Source organism: Megachile rotundata, chromosome 5, assembly GCF_050947335.1.
Source record: "Megachile rotundata isolate GNS110a chromosome 5, iyMegRotu1, whole genome shotgun sequence".
Lineage (NCBI taxonomy): Eukaryota > Metazoa > Arthropoda > Insecta > Hymenoptera > Megachilidae > Megachile > Megachile rotundata.
This window is the reverse complement of record NC_134987.1, coordinates 18,091,492-18,115,533: the sequence shown is the minus strand read 5'-3', so window position 1 is coordinate 18,115,533 and position 24,042 is coordinate 18,091,492. Positions and strand designations below refer to the sequence as shown.

General features: G+C 40.6%; 1 protein-coding gene and 1 long non-coding RNA gene across 2 annotated transcripts in view; one reads left to right on the top strand and one right to left on the bottom strand.

The window, feature by feature from the left end:
• The window catches only part of Su(Tpl) (Suppressor of Triplolethal), a 134,472-nt gene that overhangs the window by 57,177 nt on the left and 53,253 nt on the right, over positions 1-24,042 (top strand). The gene's annotated exons all lie outside the window — the stretch shown is intronic.
• Positions 17,254-18,614, bottom strand: LOC143264451 (uncharacterized). Its single transcript, XR_013038171.1, has 2 exons — positions 17,988-18,614; positions 17,254-17,917 (listed from the first exon to the last, which is right to left on the bottom strand). It is a non-coding gene; the product is annotated as an uncharacterized LOC143264451 (long non-coding RNA).

The following is a 24,042-nucleotide window of genomic DNA, read 5'->3' as shown; positions in this document are numbered from 1 at the left end:
TAGGGAATTACGTGACAAGGAATTATGTTTACAGGGGAATTCATAGGTGCTGCGAATAGGGATACAGATCCCTGGTTGTAGGAGTAAGAGTGTTGAGAGATAGGGATACTCAGATTTGGAGATATTTGGGATGTTATAATATTGGTTTGTGTGGAGGTTTGAAACTAGTGTTATCTGTGGATCAAGGTACATATAGAAATGTAGTAAAAGGTTATAGGGATTCATTAGGGATATAGAGATCCCTAGTCATAGGAGTAAAAGTGTTGAGAGATAGGGATACTCAGATTTGGAGATATTTGGGATATTATGATATTGAACTCCATGGATGTTTAAAACTAGTGTTATCTGTGGATTGAGGTACATATAGAAATGTAGTAAAAGGTTATAGGGATTCATTAGGGATATAGAGATCCATAGTCATAGGAGTAAGAGTGTTGAGAGATAGGGATACTCAGATTTGAAGATATTTGAGATATTATGATATTGAACTCCATGGATGTTTGAAACTAATGTTATCTATGGATTGAGGTACATATAGAAATGTAGTAAAAGGTTATAGGGATTCATTAGGGATATAGAGATCCCTAGTCATAGGAGTAAGAGTGTTGAGAGATAGGGATACTCAGATTTGAAGATATTTGGAATATTATAATATTGAACTCCATGGATGTTTGAAGCTAGTGCTATCTAGTGAGCTAATGACTCGAGGTACATATAGAAATATAATAAAAGGTTATAGTTTTATTAACATAAGACGTGATTCAGATATTTTCTGATCCGAAAATTTGGATACAGGAATTCAAGGGAATGTAAATGTCCCGATATTAATCTTCTTCGGAATTTCATTCCCCAGATAGCAACGATACACCGGTATTCAAATCTTTACGAATACAGTTATCGAAGAGGCGGGCTACGCCGTTCGAATGGTCGATCGCACCCGAAATAGCTTCCTTTCTAATTGTTAATCGCTACTCGATCGATAGACACAGATCGATAGATCGTGCAAGGAATCGTATTCCTGTTCGCAAACTCCGCGAGAATTCTTTCGTGTTGCTTTCGGTGTTCTCCAGTGAAATCCTCGCAAGGTCGTACGAACCTCACCGTAACAGCGATTTAGACCGGAAATTCCGCGAGCGATCGTGCGAGTACCGAGTTGAAACGAATGTTCGCACGCGCCTCCGCTTCTCTCTATCCTACATACAACCGGCTGTGTATTCGATACTCTCTCCTCCACATTTTCAATCGACTCCATACGAGCAACCGCTCAAGTGCATATTCAATTTCAAACGATTCAATTTGACCAACTCGAGTACATTCTACACAATTCAATTCAGCCATTCAAGTATTCTGTTGCGAGTAATTTAATTCAACCAAGTATTATACATATTGTTAGATTTATCATTTTCATTTTATTTTTTTGCCAGGACCTTCTTTGTTATCCTTTCGTTTCTTTTCCGCTGGTCTTGCATTCATCGTGAGTTCCAAAAATCCAGAGACATTTGTTTCATTTGTAGTTTCAAGTATTCAGTTGCGAGTAATTTAATTCGACCAAGTATTATACATATTGTTAGATTTATGTTCATTTTATTTTTTTTGCCAGGATCTCCTTCGATCTTTGTTACCCTTTCGTTTCTTTTTTGCTTGTCTTGCATTCATCATGAGTTCCAAAAATTCAAAGACATTTGTTAGATTTGTTCTTCAGAAAGATATTCTACTTTCCTCAATTTTCAGTTCCAAAAATTCAGAGACACTTGTTAGATTTGTACTTCAGAAAGACATTATACTTTCCTCTTTTTTCAGTTCCAAAAATTTAGTGACACTTGTTTCATTTGTACTTCAGAAAGACATTATACTTTCCTCCTTTTTCAGTTCCAAAAATTCAGAGACACTTTTTTCATTTGTACTTCAGAAAGATATTGCACTTTCCTCATTTTTCAATCTGACAACCAGCATTGATAACAAAGTTGTCCTCCTCGTATCGTTTGTGGAATTCATCTTTATAGTCAGTGTAATTTTTTAGTATCTCGTCAAGACTCGTCTCTCGCGCGTCGGAACACGGATCTCAAGCATGTTCCCGGCGTTGAAATGTTGCGTAGTTACTGAAATTCCGAATTCATTACCGGCGAATGACTTTCACTCGTCGCCGCGACGACGAGACGAGTAGCGTCGAGTCGTTTCGCACGTATTTATTGTGCACGATGGAATCTCGCGACCGGGTTTCCCGTGCTCGCTCGGAAGCTCACCGCATCCGATTAGCCCGATTTTTGCCACGGTTCCTGATCCGAGGATTCTACCGATCGCGACACGATAAGGTGAAATCTTGGCCACGAATCTCGCGGGAATTCTCCTCGCTGTCTTCTCTCGGTTCAAATTTTGCGTCATTTCCGAAAGTGTTCCTTCTTTGAACTCTTACTTAACAATTTTATACATTGTAGCTGATTTTGTGCAGTCGGATGAACAAAGGTTAATTATGAATTTTGATATTCATTTTCATACATTGCAGCTGATTTTGTCTATTCTGGACAAAGATTAGTTATGAAGTTTGATATTCATTTTTACATATTGCACCTGAATTTGTCCATTTGACTGAACAAAGATTAGTTATGAAGTTTGATATTCATTTTTATATATTGCACCTGAATTTGTCATTTGACTGAACAAAGATTAGTTATGAAGTTTGATATTCATTTTTACATATTGCACCTGAATTTGTACATTCGACTGGACAAAGGTTGATTATGAAATTTGATGTTCATTTATTATTAAATGAATTTTTAAAAGAAATTTTTAAATGGTTTAAAAGAATTTTGTAACATTTTATGTGGCAAACATTTACAAAAGGAAGATGACATAGAAACTGAAATTTTACTATCGAACTTCTTTTAAATTTTAGTTAAAGAGAAGTTTAGACAGGCATTAGATATCAATCATTCAAGGTACTCTAAAAGCTTGATCTGCAAATTAACCGAACGAGTCAATAATTAATCAATTTCTACTACAAATCCCTGTATTCATTTTTAACACAGCTTAAGTCGAAAGTTTAAATAAGAAATATGCAGAAATAATATCCAGCTATATCCATTGTGACAGTATTAAAAATTCTTCCCTTTTAATTAGCTACCTTGAATTAAGTTGCATTGTCGAAATTCTTCCAAGACTTCTATCATATCAGAATTTCGATTTCTGTAGCTAATGGAATCGTGACCGATATCTTATCGGTATGTAACGCAATAGATTATCCGACATAATTAAGATCCTTTAATTAATACCAAGCCGCTGGTTGCGCCGTTTAATTAACTACTTAGCTGGGAATGTTTCGGTAACGTTATTGCCGGTATTTTAACAATATGAACCCGTACAACGCGATTTCTTAATCACGGAGAAATATGCTGCTAATGTATCAGCTAGTTAGCCTCTAGAACCTATTCCTACGAGCATCGTTTTTTTACCGAAAGGAAAGCAAGCTATCGTTCCGGAAGAAGTGGCTTACTGTTCCTGTGGCGAGTCGGACTTCCGCTCCTGTGATCATACACCAAATAAGCTCGAAGCCTCCCGTTTTATGATAATGAGTAATAAATAAAACGATGACACAGCTTTAAAGAGATAATATTTTCTTGCAGTCAAAAAATATAATAAATATAATTTCGTTCTAAATGAAGTTGCGACTCTATCCTATTACAGAGTACACAATTTCTTGCAACCAAAAAAAATATAATAAATATAATTTCGTACAAAATGGAGTTGCAACTCTATTCTATTACAGGGTACACAATTTCTTGCAATCAAAAAAAATATAATAAATATAATTTCGTTCAAGATGAAGCTGCGACTCAATCTTATTACAGCGTACACAATTTCTTGCAACAAAAAAAAATATAATAAATATAATTTCGTACAAAATGGAGTTGCAACTCTATCCTATTACAGCGTACATAATTTCTTGTAGCCCCAAAAAAATATAATAAATATAATTTCATACAAAATGGAGTTGCAACTCTATCCTATTACAGAGTATACAATTTCTTGCAACAAAAAAAATATAATAAATATAATATAGCCCAAAGTGAAGTTGCAACTCTATCCTATTACAGCGTACATAATTTCTTGTAGCCCCAAAAAAATATAATAAATATAATTTCATACAAAATGGAGTTGCAACTCTATCCTATTACAGAGTATACAATTTCTTGCAACAAAGAAAAATATAATAAATATAATATAGCCCAAAGTGAAGTTGCAACTCTATTCTATTACAGCCTACACAATTTCTTGCAACAAAAAATATAGTAAATAAACTTTAATTAAAAATGCAGGCTCCATCACAGCATATACGTGTTTGGTCGGGATGATCGCCATGTTACATCGAATTTAACATAGTAAAGGCACGTTTCGAAAAGCAGTAGGTTTATGAAAGTCAAATTGACTCGGGATTTTCCGCAAAAAAGGAACACGTGTTACATCATCTCGAGCAGAAAGCTGCTGTTTTAATATTCTCCTTAAATCGATTCGTGTTTCGAGCAAATTCGCCAGAAATGTTTGACGTCGATGACATAGCGTTTCGAGAACGGCTCGCCATAAATCACCGGCATCGGGACGTCTTATTGATGCCCGAGAGTCGTTCGACAAAAATTATCTGATCGTAAAATTCTCCGGGAGCTTTCGGATATTTCGAGGTAAATTTAAAATACGAGACAAGTATTCGGTTTCCGTTTTATTTCCAGAGACCCGGTACTTATTGTGGACTCGATACATTGAATTTCGAACGACGCGGTATCGTTTTGATCGATCGCTGCAAACGTGGATAATTGTGAAAGAAACACGTGTGAACTTGTATTAACTCGATGTCAAAAGACCCAATTAGATTATTAGCCGATAAAAAGTGTGTTGCAAGAAAAGTTTCGTCACGAGTGACATTGATTCGAGAAGTTCGTGCGACATTCAAACACGAGTCGACATATGTTGCACCTGTTAACATAAACCTGAGACCACGTGGAGAACTTGTGTCCTAAGATAATGAGTTATGTACAATATTCTTTCCTGTACTTTGCTCTATTCAACCTTAGATCAAATTCACAGGAATTCGCTAAAAAATTATTGGAGTAATCGTACTTGATGCATCGAAATTTTCAGCGAATTAATTTAGTGATTTCATTGAACAATGTTGCTCTTATTTATCTATGTTACACGACACGTTGTATTATCAGCGTACTGTATATTTTGTATTTATTTATAAACGAAAAGATTGGACGAGATTGCATTTTCATTATCGGTTTTCAACGGAAAGTTTTCCAAACAGCAAAAACACACGCTTGAGCAATCTTCTTGCAAGATTAAAATTCCAAGCAAGCTAAAAAAGAATAATCTGTCCCGATTATTCCAGATTACTCGTCGTATTCCGTGAATCGTATAAAACATCAAGACAAATTCCCCTGGCGTTTCAACGTATCAATTTTTCAGCTCCATTTTTTCGGGGGATTTCCCGAGCAAAATTCTATTTCGCCATTCATCACTTTGCCACGTGGATTCGCTGCGTATGGCGTTTCACGCTTCGTACCGTCGAGAGAAACAAATCGCGCGCCATAAAGTACATACATTTTCTAAAGGAGAAAAAGAAAAAGAAACAAGAACGGTTCTCTTGACGGTCACTGTAAGTCGAGCGATAAATCTTGCTCCCTCGTTCGTATCATATGTTTACCAACCACCATTAACAACCGTTTAGAAGAGAAAAGAAATATCGTTCGACTTCCAGCGGACAAGAAAGAGCGATACAGGTGTTTGCCGCCTCGAATAAAACGATACGTCCAAACGTTTTAATACGTTCATCGAGATTTACGCGGCTCTAATTCAATCGCTGATGGCGTTACGTACTCGATCTCTTTCGTCGCGACTATTCTTATATTTACATCTTTACCGATTTAAATTGTCCGAGAACTTTTGTAATCGTAATATAAAATCAAAGAGGTCGAAGAATGTACATGCACGCTCCGGTAGCTTCAATTAAAATTGAGTCGCTTTCGGAGAACATTCCAACAGCCGTTTACATATCCAGTAAATGTGTATCGCGATTGGGACGCAGAGAAAGTAATCTCTTCGTATATACGCACATATATAAATACATACTGGTTCGCTATTGTGTCGCAATACAAAAGTTGGCTCGTTTTCCTTCGTTCGGTTAACGGTTCTTTTCGTGGCTGTTTTATTGTGAAACACCCGGTAGAAACATTCGCAGATCGTGCGATCATGCGTTTCTATGCCAGGAAATGGAAAGACTTTCAGTGTCAAGCGTGATATAAACTTATGAAACATTGCCGGAACCTGGGAATACAAGTGCCTACCTGGAGATACATGCCTATTTAAACGTGTAGGTAAACATATGGGCACCTAGATGGGCATCTAAATGTGGAGATATCTAAAAATATACACCTAGAGATATCTAAATATATAGGTATCTAGCAAGGACCCGAGTGTTCAGATAAATAAAGATTTCCTGATATCTGGAAGCGTGGAAACGTAAGGATACAAGGATCAAGGAAGTCGGCGCACCCACGTTTCGCTTTTATAGCGTCGGTATAAATACCGCTTGCCCGTAACTTAGTTTTAGATCATTCGATTAAATTGAGTTCGTAGTGGTCACCGGTAGCAAACGTGACATTTGAGGTGTTAACCAATCCTGATTGAAAATATACACGAAGCGCCATCGCAAGGCGCCAGCGTGTTCAACGCCCTCAGTCCTACCCGCAATGTACCTTTGCGGTGCACACACAGAGAGAGTACTTGCCGGGGAAACCCCGGAGGATCGTTAGCAGGTCTTCAAACGAAATATAATAGAAATTCTTCGGAGGAGAACGAAGCTAATCATAGCACGCTAAGAAAAGACGACGGGGGCTTCGTCCAAGCTCCTTTATGTAAACCTTGAGACTAGATCCGGATTCTTCAGAAGCTACGAGAGAGAGAAAGAGAGGGAAAGGTAAGGCGGCTAGACGAGGACGAACGGTATGATAGCGGCGAAAGAAAGAGAAATAGAGATCGAGCGAGGGAGAAAGAGGTCGGGAGAGACAGACCGATCAGTTAGGGAAACGTTGACGAAGAGAAGCAGGGAGGGAAAGAGAGAAGGATTCAAAGGGAAGGGATATATACTCCTATTCGGTTAAAGAGCTGCAACTTGACGGTGAGTGATAGGAAGAGGGGAGGCGAGCAAAGAGGGAGATCCACGCACTTTTAGATCGACAGGAGGGAAAAGCAAGCACGTCGGCGAAAGTGTTCTTGTGTATCGCACTCGTCGGCCCTCACCTCCAGCAACGAATAAATTTAATGGCGGCCGCGAAAAAGAAGAAAAAAACGAAAGATAACGAGCGGATCTATCGCAATCGCTTGTTCGGTAGAATCTTTTTTGTCCACAGTTTCGTCAGATATCGAAATTCGCTTTATCATCGTCTCGCACGTTTAACCCTTTCGCAAAATTTTTATATTTTTTTAAATTTAATTAAAACAACCTATATATCTGTTGCTCGAGACTCTTCAAAGGCTTTCATTGTACACATAACAACGTACCATTCACATGCCATAAGATAAAAAATTTCTACAACTCATCTTGTGACACGTGCCTATACGTTCTCCAAAACGAACGACTTAATACGACAATGTTTTCTGTTCATGTAATGTTGATCACATTTTATAAAAAAAGCGACCCGAGCACCGTCGAGATCAACGAAGCGCGCGAAATTCAAAATTCGTTCGGCTCGGACGCAGTTGTAAAAGGGGCTTGGCTAATTGTCAATTGTACGGCTAATTGCGCGGAACGCCGGATCGAGAAAAATAAAGAAAGTTCGCATAACCTGTCGTTGATCCTCTGGTCGTTGATCGAGCAAGAATAAAGGAAAAATAGGCGGCGATGTTTTACGAGAATACGCCACAGTGGCGGCGGGCTCTCTCGCTCGCGTCGGCTCTCCACGAGAGGGCCTCGATAAAAATGACCTCGTTTCTGTCAAACGGAGATTAAGTAACTATGTACCACAACCGTGTTATACTTCCTTTCACTGCAGAACTTTGCGCGCATAAGAAACAAGTTAGTCGCGCGTTGTTCGCTCTTTCTCTCTCTTTTATACAGGCTGCTCAAAAGAGGTTGCGTTGAAGTTTCAGCAGGTTCCGATGGCTAAAGATAAACATCTAATCGTACAGCGGAAGTAGTTTCAATCATCGAAATTCTTTTACATTCACATTTTGTGTGTGATATTGTTGTTTCATGTGTGAGTTCTAATTTAGGTTACGACCTGTAAAATTTGATGTAGCTCGTTTGGACCAGCCTGTACATATCTTCCTCCGTCGATTTTATCGCTGGAATTCACGCAAAAAGAACTTTATCGCTGTACTAAATATCACTGCGTAGTTTACGTATATCTTAACCGGAGGATTTTACCATAAAATTCGAGTCCCTTTACGAGGAAGCAATTAAAGAATAAAGGCAGAGAAACAATGTTGCCGGAGAAAAGAAAAAGTTAACGATCGTACGCAAGGTATTGATTTGAGGCTCGTAGCAAAGTGGTTATCCAACGCCCATAAGTTTCTTACGCGATGAATATTCTCGCGCAAAATTCGTGATAATACCGATATAATGACGCTCGCGATCGTTCGTGTAATTACACGTTTCTCGGGGAGCTCGCTCGAAAGATACGAAAGCCAGACAGAAACATCTCTCTCGTTGGTAGCCGCCGGTCGACCGTCTTTTCTTCTTCGTTTTCTTTCTTTTTCTCTTTTTGTCTCTATTCCTTTCTTTCCTCTCCTCCTGGTCTACGTATCTTTCTTCGTGTTCCGTCGGTGGCTGCCTCCTTTTCTTCTTTTTCTTTTCTTCTGGCCGCGTGTACACCGTTCCTCTCTTCCTATCCTCCTTCTGGCGAAGGTATGTAGGCTGTGCCACATCCTTGCCCGGAAACCGTTACCTTGCTGGCTTTACACTCAATGGAGCTCGCCATACCGTTGTTCCCCATACACGAATTTCCTTTGGCTTCGTTACTATCGCGTATGCGCTTCTCGCTGACTAACTTCTTTCGGAATCGTTTCTCTTTTGCGAACAACCTGTATTCTCGGTTACTCGCAACTTCACATTCAGACACTTTGATACGGAATTTCGATTCAATTTTACATCTAAATTTACTTCTATAGGGACTAGCTCAAAATTTTAGAAATATGGGTCCTGTAGTTTCAATGGAACTACTAAATTTTATACCACTAGTTTATTAATGACTAAATTAATTTTACTCCTACGGTCAACACGTACGACGTGATCTGAAAGTAGTCATAATTTTTACCAACGCGTTAAACTATTTTTCCAAAATTTCACGAAAGATCGTATCACTTCAGGAATATAAACCAGCGTTTTAACGCGAACGTGTTTCCGTACGAACCACGAAAACGAATGGACCTTTTACGCAAGCCGTTGCACCATTTCAGATTTCTCGATCAGCAATTTAATTGCAGCGCGTTCGATGCGCGAATGCAAAATGACGCTGAAAAACGGTGTCGTTGAAAGTAAAGCGAGCTCGCCGCGATAAAACGTTGAAACATCTTAATACCAGAGTTTCCCGATTTCACGACGTGCGCGTGTCTTCTGGCTTGTTTACAAAAAGACTGGTAGTCTCGTGTGATACCTGGTCACGAACAACATTCCGGCCAGTTGCGATTTCCGAATTCTCGATCATACGTCTCGAGTCGATCCCCTTATTTAGCAATGAGAAATCTCATTGCCAATTAGCTTTCTTCGCCCCACTGCTTTTCCGCTTCGATAGTGTCAATTGCTCTCGCAATCAACGGAGTAATTTTCTTCCGGAATACGTCTTTCGAACAATTTCGAACATTTAGAGACATTGTCATCAAGAGACAAACTTATATTATAACTTGAAGCCGAAGATAACTTGAAATTACAATGCTTAAAAATGATCATCGTAAAGAATGCTTAAAAGCAAAAGTGAAGACTCCACTTGTGATTCATCCTGTACATTAATTGGAGTAACATGGTCATCCGACACCTTCGGAGAATTGAAACCCGGACGGAGCGACGAATAAAAGGGTGAATTATTGTTCAGGATCGTTGAGCGACTGAAAATGTCGACGGTGTTTCACGCGCGGGATACGGCACGCTCGTAATTCACGCGCAATTATTGTTTGACGAGGAATCCTCTTGATCGTCGCGCACACGTGGGCTGTCTTCGTCCGCGGAATGTCGGCGCGTTACCTTTCTTTCTCACCCTCTGTTTTTCTCTTTCTTTCGTGACAGCGTAATTACTCCGGTGTATCCATTAGTCTGCGAGCAAGGGAAGCGAAGGAGGGCCGTTGAAATATAGGAACCGCGCTTTGACAGAGCATTAAATAACAGGATCGTCCACGGCTTTTTTACGAACGACAACCACGATCACGTTGACTTACGCTGTACACTGTACATCTTTCACTAACAAAGAGGAGAAGAAATCAAGTGGGGAGATTGTAGAGAAATACCTCTAGAAAGATTCTGAGATCTTAGAGAAGTTCGAGCTGAAATTTTAAGAGAAATTTCTAAAAATTGGGCTTTTTGAACGTACATCAGGATAATTTTGCTGGAGGAGTTTATAGGGACGTCGTAGGACCTTGCACACTTCCTGTTGAGTAAAGGAAGAGTGTTGGAGTCGAGTGTACCCGTGGAAGTGGGCCGAGAATTATTTATACGTTGGTCGACACAGCTGATCCGCGTGCTCTCCTACCTTTTCTCTTTGGCTGTATTTTTGTGCGAGCAGCCGAGAGGAAGATCGCTTCGGAAAGGCGAGTCGGGGGCGAGCTAAAAGAGAAGGCGGGAGGAAGAGCGTGAGTTCCTCTGTCGACAGAACGAAAAAGCATATTCGATCTGGTGTCGCTAGAAATAGAGACGCTCGACTGAAATAAACGCAGCAGCGTCGTCGTAGCGCGTCGACAAAGGATACCCCTCGGTTTTCCTGACGCTGTCACCTGCGAATCCACCCCTCGACTTGTTCGCCTTCTTTCTTCCTTCCCCCTCTATCGTCTTCCGGTTAAATTACCGGTAAATTGTTCGACATGTTACTCTTTCAACCAGACATTTTTCCTTTGTTGTTTCGAACATTTTTAACGAGGTAACTGCCAGGGCGGTGATCGACGTCTCGAATGCTATGTATTCGAATAATTAACGTTAAACGGACCATTGTGTATTTATTGTATTAATTTATGTACATAGTTTCACATTATATTTAATGAAATTTATGTACGTGAGTTGAAATTAAAAATAAGTGTACGTTCGTCGTTTTATGTTTCAACATAATTATTTCCATAAATATCAGTACATTTTGAGAAAAATTTGTTCAAAAACTTTGTAATTCTACATAAAAAATTTGTGAAACAGTCATTTAGTTTTAGTGCTATAGTCTTAATAATAAATTTATTTAAGTTTAGAGATATAAAACGTGGTTGAAGTTGACCCTGACTCTTTTCAATCTGGCAGCAGTGATACACGACTCTTGAATATTTCTTGAAACAGTTACGTAAAAAAGTAAGAAACAGTTCTTTAAAGGAAAAAAGTTATTAAGTTTAAGTATGACAGGGTCGAAGCTGTTACGGTAGTCAAGGGTTAATCGGCATGCGGAACTCGTTAGTTTCGAAGGAGATTTCTCGACCGATGGTGGTCAACGTTTGAATTCTCGCGAAAGTTTCGCCGATACTTTCCAATCGTAATTCCTCTCTCGAAAGGAGAGACGGATTCTCTTTGGTGTATAAACGCTTTATGTAACATATATTCCCGTTCTTTTTTTTCTTATATCAACAAGAGAGAAGAGTTGTCCGAGCGAGTCGTCGATTTATTCGTGAGAAACGCTACGTCCTCTTCGCCATTGGCGTAACTAGAATCTTTACGTACTAGAACCTTGATTTTAGACACTGTAACTTTTAGAAATTTCTGACATTTGATTTGGATATTTGTAAATTTCAAGATATGTTGGGAAGTTGAAAATGTAGAAATTGGCAATTTGAGGATTTTCTACATCTTTCTTCCCTACAGAACTATATTTTAAGGAGAGAACCAGGTCCATTCTGGTTAAATCGTTGCTCCTCCCATTCTCCCTCGTATCGAAACCATCAGAATTTCGCAATAAACTTACATACATCTTCCAATTGCGAAATCGAGCAAACGAAAGGAATTGTTGAAAACGCGTGAACGCGGTCAATTAACGTCCGCACTGTTAAATTACGGCTTCCAAAAAAGTGGAGAAAGTCGAAAATACGAGCAAGTGCACGCGTTTGTTACCGATCGATTTCGTGCATGGGCGTGAATTCCATGTAAGGATGAACAGAAGTATTTTGACGGTGTCGGTTTAATCGTACGTGTATCGCGTATCAAACGACCTGTTACGATTTCGCGTGACGTCACCGGTCTACAGGAAACGAGCAACACACACGCCGGCGCAACCGGTTCTCTCGAAGGGTTGGTTTGTTTAGCCCTTGAGAGGGTGGAGCGAACGGCCAAGTAGTAGGGTGGCGTAATATCGACGGGCGATGACGTCACGTGGCGCCCCGTTGTCGGATTATACCTACACCAGCATCCCTTCTCTCTCTCCTGGCACGTCCGAGTAGACACCCACGTATGTTTTAATGCCCCCCCTCCACGTCCCTCTTTGTCATGCTAAATATTGCACTTACCCCTCCGACACGATGATTAAATGTTATTTTTAAAGCGGGAAATCGTAATCGGATTACAATCTGAAATGTACACGGACCGAATCACGTTACAGGTATTTTGAGTGTTACGAAGCGCGCTTCGGTTGCGAAGGATTATATCTCTTCTTTTTCTTATGAAGTCCAACTTTTTTATTTATCGATGTTAGAAATTTTATATTTATTTTATTACTGTTGCTAACTTTGGAGACCGAATTTTTTAAATATTTCAAGTCTTCAATTTTACTGTTCTTTAGAATCTTTAAATTTTTTATCATTCTTAACCCTTTGCGCTCAAGAGCTGACTCTCAGTCACCATTTTATTTAATACAATAATTTGAAATAAACATTTTTTGACTGATTCTAGAATATGACACGTGTGAAGTATAAACATAATGAAACAAACAATAGTGGAAATTATCAGTAGAGAAATAATAACCTCAAAAAAAATTCATTTAACTTTTTAACTAAGTTTTAAAGTTGCTGTTTGCAAACAGTCAAATTACCTTCGAGTGCAAAGGGTTAAATTCTCAAACTTTTATAAATTTTTTAATTTTGTCCAAAATGTTTGCTCGAATGCTTTGATAAAAATTTTTGACCGAATCTCCCCCAATTTCGTGAAGCTTAAATGTAGTGACACAGATGACCCCGGAGTGCGAAGAATTGATTCCTACGAATTTATCGTGCCCGTTAACGACAACAATTAAGCCGAGCGGAATCTTGAATCGCGTTCGAGGTTACGTAAATTCGACGCTCTTATTAATAGATTAGCTTTAAAGTGCAAAGCAGTTTTATCTTCAAAGAAATTCTCGAGCGTCTTTTTACCGTGAATCCGAGTCAGTGGTAAAGATAAATCGCGGGTGTTTATCGGTGGCTGGCGATTAAACGGGCGACGAGATAAAGCGAAAAGGACAAACAGAAAAAGATGACGACGATGTACGAGAGAAACAGCTGTTGCTATACAAATAACAATCGGGGAAATCGCGTGATAGCGTGCAAAGTACACGGTCCTGTTTATCGGAAGCTCTCCTTAAACGACGTTCTCGTCCGTCGATAATGCAGACTCCGTCAATTTTTACGAAATTTCAGATGCACGTCTTATCTCTGTTTATCCTGTTATTCGCTGACGCAACGGACCAATAATATTCCGTTAAGCAAATAAAATTCTCGCCGGGATTTTCGTATTTTTCGAACGACTATCTTCGTTTATCGTTAACCTATTTTCAAAATATACCTCAGTTAATTTACACGGTAGACATCGAACAAAACCGACTGTTACATCTGGAGACCTTGCTAGAATCGATGAAGCAGAAATATGTCAAAGGTTAATCGTGTTTCGAAACGGTATCAAAGGTCAAAAAGATTACGTCTCGTACGAAAAGTACAAGGGGTTCCATAAACGATGCGACCGGAAGGGGATGCAACGACCGCCAGACAGCGATTAATCACCAAAGGATATTGTCCTATCTGCAGAGGTTGCATAATCGTTGATGCACTCTGCATTAAACTCGCGATGACGTTGAAATTTTCGTTCCGCTTTCAAACCCGTCCGTGCTACCTAATCACGCAGAATTCAATTCACACTACATTTGCATCCAAGATTTATGCACCTGACTTAGTGTTATTGTCTGCCAGATATTTATTCGCTTCGAGATTGTTTCACCTGTTCCACTTTGTCTGGTTAATATACAACGTTTGGCGCCTGTGACGTTAATGTTCAAATTCGTTGCTGAAGATTATTTAGAAATTTACGGTAATGTGGGGGTATGGAGATCTATGGATATGAATGTGAGGATCTGAAGATTCATAAATGTAGAAATTTAGAAGGACGTACAAATTCAGAAACCGTATGTGCACACATGTTGCTCTGACAGTGAAAATATTTAGGTTATCATTTGATCAGCTTATTAACCCCTTAATCTACAACTTTCAAAGAATGTTAAAATATTAAGCACACGTCTTGATTCTACTTAGAATTAGACCAAAAATTAAATTGTGGTGAAAATACTGGTTTTTTACGTTTCAACTGTGTGTCACGTGACACGTTATTTTAGGGCAAGTCTATCATTAGATCGGTCTAATCGAACTCTGTTTTCTTAGCGATAGGGTGACACGTGTTTCCCAGAGTATTCGTGAATTCCTAATTTTGACGCTTGTTTGATGTGCACTTGAAGAGCATCGGTGACATATAATCGGTCGTGTCGGTTGTAAGTGGACTCGGTACAACATCAGTCACGCGTGGATGTGAGAATCAGAGCTCGGTGGATTCATAACCGTAACTCGACTCGTCGTCTTCGCAGTGCTATCGTCTCGTTGTAAACAAGCCTAAGCAGTCCAGTGTGCCTGCCGGTGCTATGTAGGTTACTATCGCAACGGTCTGCGCCTCCTCGACCCGCCTTTAAGGTCGTTTACAGCGTAACCCGAACCCACTTCTTCCTCATTTTCTTCCTTTACCTCATTTTTTCCTTCGCTGTTATACCGTTTCTCGTAATCCTTTCGAAACGATTGCGTTTCGTGTCGAAAATGAGCCACGAAATCGTGTCGGAGAAAGAATTACGCGATCTTCGAGTAACTCGGTTTCAGAGTGCTCGAATTATGGCTGGAACCGTAATCGGGATGAAAATTGCTGCCAGGGAAGGTGTTACTGCCTCTTAAGTTTCTTTACCGTAAGAAACCATTCATGGAGAGATTCGTTACCTTGTTACACTGTTTCCCGTAACAAAACTAGGCGGGGACCATGAGGCATCATTACCCTGCTTTCCCTCGCGAACACATCAAACTCGTCATTTCGTGATTTCCTAAACCAAAGATGCTTCAACGTAATTATACGCGATGTTTGACGTTAACAGTGTAACCTCGACCTTATGGTAAAACGATCTATTTTTAAGTAAAAAATTATATCTCGTAGTAAATCGTCACCCGACCTGTCACCGATGCAATTTAATGGCTTCATGGTTTACTCACATGGTTACTTCATAAACTACGTTTATCAAGTAACAGTAAACGTCCTATAATAAAAGATAGAACGTGCGTCAATTTCGGCAACTAGAATAAATATTGACTGAAAATAGAACTATAAATCGCCCGTTCAACTGCGAGCGCATCTACCGACTCGTATTTTAGAGTCTGTCTCGAAATATATATTCACGAAAATCTCTATGGATTAGTTTCGAATTTCCATATCGCGTTAAACATATAGACATACACTAAACGCGGCGCTACAGCGAGCAATGGGGGATCGCTTAAACTGAAAGACCATAAATATACACGTATGCAAGGTAGAGGGGACATTATAATGTAACGTGCGTGCAAATCACTCGGTTGAATATTTATTCGCCACTTTCGCAGAGTTTCCGCGACGATTTACAACGATTTTACACGAATACGCCTCGCGTACATTATGACCGGATATAACGCGTTTTCTGCACGATTCCTCTTTTCCACTCGCGGCGTTGCTTTCGTGTGCTGTGCAAAAATATTGTATCCGATCACAATTTCTTCGATCCCCAAATTTATCTTCTAAATCTAAAAAAAGAAGTGATTCCATTTCGAACCTGTAACAGTTATATAAATAAATCCTGAAATTATAATGAACAAAAACAGTAACATCCGCACATGTGACCTTCGGCTGATAAATTTAATGAAAAACGAGTGTATGTATCTTAAGTCTAAAGTCCAGACTTTTTAATTTCTAAATTTAGAGATAACTTGAAAAACTTCTACTTGAAAATTTGTATTTAGAAAATCTTGTACTAAGGAATGATCTCTTTCTCCAGCATCAGCATGTCAGCATTCCGTAAGGGGAACTATCCCGTTCTTTCCTGTATAACCGATTAAATACTTTTGTGCGCTACTGTATACGTAGCAGCGGCCGTTAGCTACGCTAAAGATGTTCGGTAGTGTGCGAGTCGCACATACGCGTGCACCGTTGCACACCGTCCTGCGTGCTCCAAGAATCAGCGGGTGGTGGAGTGTCACGTGACACGGTCTCGTGGGTATATAAAGAGGACCGACAGCTGTTGGAATCAGCCACTCGCGAACTGGCTCCGAAGTACGCGCTACCGAGCGTGCCTTCGAACACCGACAGAGGACGCTGCTGCACGATTAATCGTTTCCAAGCGGCGCACGCAGAGAAACCATTGAGGAAACGATCCTAGGGGAAAGTTCCCCTTTTACGCGCGCTCTGTCGAGAGTCGTTAAAGAGAAAAATTAAGAAGGGAGAGATACGTGAATGAATAACGAAAATCTTGCGAAAAAGGCTCGAGTACAAATTGTTTACGGTAGGTCATTGATGTTTCGATGACCGGTAGAGAAATTACGTAGACCGTTTAATCGTCTGCGTTAACGGAAAAATGGGTGACGAGCACGCATGCGCAGTACGTTGGCCCCGTTCGTAACAACGAAAGAGTCAAGGCATATGTGTCGCGGACGCGCATGCCTCCGACACTGTGTATAGATCATTGAAACGTAATTCAAGATAACGAACGGTGAACACATTGGCGTAACTACGTAGGGGCTTTGGCCCCCTCGATAAAATCGAGAATGTGGAAATATTCTGAGGATATTTCGCGTGATATTAACGCATGAGTAGCTTACGCTTCACTTGGAACTGGTATTTCAATGCGTTAATACTTGGTGATCTTCTGGTTGTACAACGCGTGGTGATCCATACAGCGTAGCTATGCGACCGGTGCTATAACGCACGGTCATTCAACGCGCGATAACTCAACGTAGTTATCCGACGCGTAATTTAACGCATAGCTCCGCAAGTGATATAACGCACGGCCATATAACGCGTAGTATGGCTGCTAAAAATCGTAGATTCGCAAAAGGAAAGATTTGCCAGTCTCAGGATCTGAGTTTATGCGCATACGTTTGTCGCGTCTCGTCTCGGCGTCGGACACAGCGACGCGACACGACGCGTGTGTCTGTCAGGCAGCATCGGTTCCAAGGCCCTGCGAGCACTGGCTCTCGAGGATTTCAACTTCTTTTTGTCCGGCATTCAAGGTGAACCCGTATAAGAAAAATTCTTCGCGTCCTCCAACCGAGACACTAACACCGGACGGGAAATATACTGACCCATTGACTCATAGGGGGATTTCCGGCATTAACTTGCAATCGGTGCGTTGGTAGTAACTGCATACCGCTCGATATCTTACCACGGGTGTCCTTAAAAGTCTCGTTCCACTATCGCTCGTTGTACCTTGTCTTCGTGAAGCTTGCCTCGAAATACCTGTAAATCGTTTCAGAAAATTCACGAGTTTACTTCTTAAAATTCTTAAATCTTGGAGCGATGCAATTACCAGATTTCGTAATCTTCGAATCTTTCGTAATCTCGAAAGATCAAATTACCGAATGTTTACAAATTCTGAACGAAAATACTCTGTACTTATTTTCGTGGTTCCATCTCGAATGATCCCCAGAGTAAAGCAGAGTTCGTTCCCGAGCGTAGGAATTTATAGTCGAGAGTTTCTCTTCGATTTCGTTACCGGCTGTGCACTGGTGCACAGCAGTTTCTGCGACTCGTGATAACTCATGCGCTGCAAATTATTACGTTTGTGCATTCGCGTGTGCAGACACCGATCCATCGACGATATCGAGCGAGAAAGACGGAGATAAAGATCCTCTTGTCCTCTGTGCCCCTTTCCCCTCACGTCACTTTGCCAGTACGGTTCTTATTATTATCCGCGGCGCAACATCAACGTCCACGATTGCGCAACGTCTTTTATTAGCAGACTCGTAGCCAGGGCGGTCGCGAAATCGTCCGATCGTTTCTTCGTTTGCACGTTCCTCTACGCGTTCGTCCCGAGTATTCGGGCTCCGTAGAAACGCGGATACAATGCGTTCGTTATAAATTTAGCCGTCTCGGCAGTGACGATGATGTCTAGGTCGCGATTAACTGTTGCGATCCGCATCTGCTTTCAGGAAGCGTCTCGCGGAATAGATACTTCTCTCTGAACCGTCTATTAATCCAGGAAAACTACCGTGATATTTATGGTTCAGTCAATTCTCTACAAAGGTCGTATATTTTCATGCGAGATTACTTGCAATTTTTATATTATCTCATTGCAATTTAGTGCACATAGCAGATTGTTATCGTAGGTACGTTCTTTACGATCATTTTTTCTTGACAGAATGCATTATTGGATCGAAAAATATTTCTCTTTTCTATAGAACAAAAGAAAACAGAAAATGTTTGCTCCGTCTCTTTCTTTCTCCCCGTTGCTTTCCCTCGGTAATGACGTTTCGTTAGCCGCGTTCACTTTCGACGACGTAGAAACACGTCCGCGTTACCAGGATCAAAGTCCGTAATCGAAACGTGGTCACGCTAATTAAAACGTGAAACTTGCATCGTGATGCTCGTGGCCAAGCACCAGCTCTTCTGGAGTATCGTTTCGAGGGGAAACATGCGCCTCCGAGAATACTAATCGGGGGAACCGTGTCTTCTTTTACCCCGCTGCATTGGCGTAACTAGCATTTATATTTAAGACATCACTCACGCGTTACATCTCCTGCTATATGGTCACATTATGTTGCATTGCATTTCGTATATTATCATGAAATAATACGCATCATATTGTCAGATGTTAGAATCATATTGTCAATGTTACCGTGACTCGATATGGCCAGGATAAATAACCGTACTATATCGCCGCGTATTAATATCGCGGCGTCATATAACGCTACTCCACGTATAATTGTCAGTGGCCGCGAACTAGCTTTCTCGTTCGATTTTGCCAACAGAAAGGAAAGGTGATAGACAGATGAGAGGACGTAGTTAGATACAGAGGAGGAATATCTAAGAACGACTGCTTCCCGACAGTCGTTAGTCGTGATAGATGGTAACAAGTATATGCTTTAGGCACGCGGAGTTCTCGTCTGGCAAAAGCGGCGAGTCCTCGCCACGAGAAATCCGATCGTAATTACTTCCGGCTCGACGAAGCCTTCTAGGGAACCCTGAGAAAACGGAAATTCACTTTCTTTACCTTGGCACGATCAAATCTGTGCTATTGATCCGCGTGCGGTTTCATCCAATATTACACGCGTCGGATTTAATCACATTTTTCGTTTAATCAAATTTCTTATTTAATCACATTTTTCATTTATAATTACATTTTTTACTTAATCACATTTTTTATTTAATCATTTTCTGTAACAGGTACTTGAAATACATTTTAGAAAGTGCTTCGTAGTAAACCTATGACTCGTTTCACGAGTGTCCAAGGTCGATACGCAAACGGTACCGTATACCTGCATCGGGTATTGTCTTTTTTCCACCGATCTAACCGCAAACGCGTATCTGCGTAATCGTGCAAATAATTACTATCGAGTATCGGTGATTAATCGGTTTGCTCGTTCGTTCGCGGTGAACGAAGATCGATGTAGCGCGTTTGAAAACTTGAAATTATTTACCTGTCGATCGTATGAATTCTTGGAAATGATATATTGGCGCGGGATTCGAAACGTCGTTTGGCGGGAAAACATGGAGGAACAGTTGTACGATCAACGCCATCTGTTCGCCGTTCGTTGGTTTACGATAAAAATTATGGCTGCATTTTTTTTTCGACCCGTGTTTCTTGCATGTGCGGTCAACACACGTATTTTACAAGCCCCAACGGCGCAAAGTCCGTTTTTTCGGTTTAGTTGGAGCGTTGAAAACAAAATTACCGCCGCTCGTTCGAAACGTAGCGATACGATTGTCGACCAGGCAATCAATTATATAGTTCGTGACGCAAACGTTCCGGGTAAAAGCGACGAGATAAACGTGTCCGCGCGTTGTAGCCGTACTAGAATTTTCTTGTTCGGTTATTTAACTGAAATTCTTTTGATGATTCAATTTTGATTGATTGTTCTGCTTCTTACTTACTGCTCTAACTAGATTTCCAGCTCGTATAATTCATGTTAGAAATTTTCAAGTATTCTCAGTTCCCAAATTAAGAAGTCTTTCGTTCGAATTGTTAGATTCCTAAATTTCTGAATCGTGTCTAACAGAACCCGTTGCGAAATGAATTATTAATAACATAAAAGAATCGCTTAACGTGCACGATCGTTAACTCGTTATCGTACATAAAAGAGGAGTAGAAGTTGTACGAAACGGAATGAATGCGTTTTAACCATTTGAAATACAATTTCGTGTCGTTCCTTTGACCGACGATGCCGGTTGCATTCGTATGAAAGATGGAGATAATATCATTCATTCCGGATGGCAGAACACGCGGAACTGTATTAGTCTTTGGCTGACTTTGTGCAGCTTTTGTAATTGTTTCGCAACGGAAACGATAGGGGAGGCGGACGGTTCTTATTAAATAACGTACCGTGTTAAGCGACAGAAAATGGTCTTTTGTAACCAAGTGGAACGCCACGGGTACGTAAAACTTACGACCTGTCCTTTTCCCTGCCCATTCTCTGTCTCGTTCTCCATCCTCGTTCCCCTTCCTCCTCGTCAACATTACGCTCCGCTTGGCAAACAGCGACAGCCACGACACACGAAGGACGTACCTACATACACTCGACTAACAGCTATACGTACGCTTACACACGGTACACACGTACGTGCACACACTCTCCACCGATACATGTGCGAGTACTTGAAAAGCCATTGAACGTGCGTTACTTCTGTCTTCGTCTTTTTCGTTCGCGGCGCTGATATGGTAGAAGGAAAGAACGATAACGACCGCTCGTCCGACTCGTGGCGATCGTTTTCATCGAACGAGCACCGTGATCATACGTATCATTTGGCTGTGTTTAGTTTGTTTTCTATTTTTACTTGTCTTTTTGGCATGTCACGTCGCGTCAGGGAAACCGATTCGATCTAATTCCGATGCTGGATTCCCGAACAATATCGAAATTACTGGAAACTGGACGAAGCGTACGTGATCGGAGTTAACCTCCGATCGACCGCCGCAGGTAAACCTGAACGTAGAGGTGTTCGCGATTCGAATTCGTTTTGCTTTCTAGAGAAATTTCTTTCGCTCCATTTTTCTCCTACGAATCGATAACCTTGAGTTCTAAACTCAGTTCTCTTAATATCTCGCTCGGAGCTTCTTCACGGTTAACACTCCGATGACCCTGTCGCCGAGGTAATTCAAATTTAAATTTAATTTTTCACTTCCTTTCATTTTCGTTCCCGAAATTTTACACCTCGTTGACGTTCTTATTATACTGCCGTTACGTAAAATTTTACGGCGGACTGGGATCTACACTTAGGGTCTTAGAAATATAATTTAGGGACTTATAAATTTAGAAATATAGGAATCTAGGAGTTTAGAAGGAGACTACAGGGCTCTAATAACGATCTATGAAATTGGGAATGTAATGGATTTTCAAGAATATCAAGAATTATTGAAAGTACTGAAGGATCCAGTCTTTCACTCCTTAACTTATAATTTTCTCAGCGAGTGCGTCAGACAGGGCGACTTAATTATTGTTGTAACATTAAGACAGACAGAGAATGTTCAAATGTTAGGGACATTTTCTATATGGCGATCATTGGTGTAGGGGTAGGAATTGAAATTAAACGCGAAATTGAATCGTGTTGAAAATGTGAAGAATTACGTGCGGGAGACGATATTGTAAGGCAAAGAGTTAATGATATTTGGAGATGTCCAGTGATGTCCAGGACTATTGCATGACACCTCACGATGAATCCTTCTATGCACAGAGTCGATATTCAGAATCGACGGTACCCAAAGGTTTTCACAGAAGATAATTAGCGTCGGCGATCGGTACCGCGATATCGCGTGAGCGGATATTCAGCAACGATCCAGCACGCGATATCAAACTTATTTGTATACGTGCACATTATACCTGGATACTCCGCGACATCGAATTATTCGTATCTCGGCGTTATCGATCTGTTTGGTTACGTGCTACCGCTTTCGTGCTCGTGATTCGTGCGCAGCAAGGTATAGGCACTCACTTACGTATTGAATTGCCAAGCTGCGCCCCGATCTCGACGAGTATGCGTGAATAAGATAGCGACGCGTTATGTGACGATACATGAAACCGTACGAAGAAGGTACCCCCTTATCGAGGCTTTAGCCAAACATGCTTGTTTTCACGAACAACGATAGCGAAGTTGAGCCTTTGCCTTTCGACGTCCGTCTCTCTTCTTCGCTCCTGATAAATCACCAATTGGAATCTCAACACGCTGTATTTTTCACGGATTCGCCGTTTGTTCGAGCGTGACACGCGTGTACATTCGCTAGAGCATATGACTCTTCCTCGTATGTGCACATACGAGGATTTATATTCACGCGTCGACTTCGGATTTCTCGCGAAACGATTTTTTTTTTCTTGCAATTTATGTAACTTTATTTCAGCGGAAACTGTTGCTTCGACAATAGCGTACATTTATAGATTATAGAGGAACTAGCGAGGAAGTCGACTACCTCAATTTTTTTTATTGCACCTTGACTGACACATGTCAACTTGTAATTTCTGCGAAGTGCTGCGGAATTTTTAGAAATACGGCGGTGGAAAATTTTTATTTCTTCGGCTCTTGTGAAAGAGAAATTGTTATGGCGGATATGTGTTCTAGATATTCATACATTCCTATCGTCAATTTTCAGTAGATTCTCAATTGAACAAATTTTGGGGGTGAAACATTTAGAGTTGATGTTTTATAATTTTTATCTTATTGAATTTTCAAATGTCTTTCAAATTTTCAGTATCTTTACATTCAGAAAAGATGGTTTCATACTGGTCCACATCTAAGTAGTTACGCCACTGGCTCGACGCGCTATCAACCGTTCACAAAACATTACCGATAACCACAGCAAATGCTTCATCGATAAGCTCCAATTAAAATATAACTTATATTTATCAACAAAGAATATTTGTACCCATAAATCATGTTACGATCTTCTCGAAATAAATGGTCACCTTTTTTCTTAACATCATAGCGAAATAAATTCGGCTCTTCACATAGTTTCTTTTACATTAAGTTGATAACAAAGTAGATTAAACTTTCTTGCCAAATAAAACCTGCGTTTATCATTATTTCTATATACAAACGTAGAAATCTTAGAAATCCTTGCGCATACACCACTGATACCCTTGTTTTCATTAGTGCGGTTACAGCAGGAACGCTGTGTTCTTTCTTTGGTAATATTGCACCAGGGTGATAAGACGTTTTTCCTTTCACCAGAAACAATTCTATCGCCTTCTGTTCTCGTCCACAGCAGACGTGATACCGTTCCGCCATGATGCACCCATGAATTTATCAACATATGGTAACATCGCGTAGGTCGATGCTCCGTGACCCGAAATCTTCCGCTCGGCGAACCAACCAAATCAAACGGACGCGGCACATCGTGCAGCCTCCCGATGATCGTAATCGCTTTGACGTCATCTCAA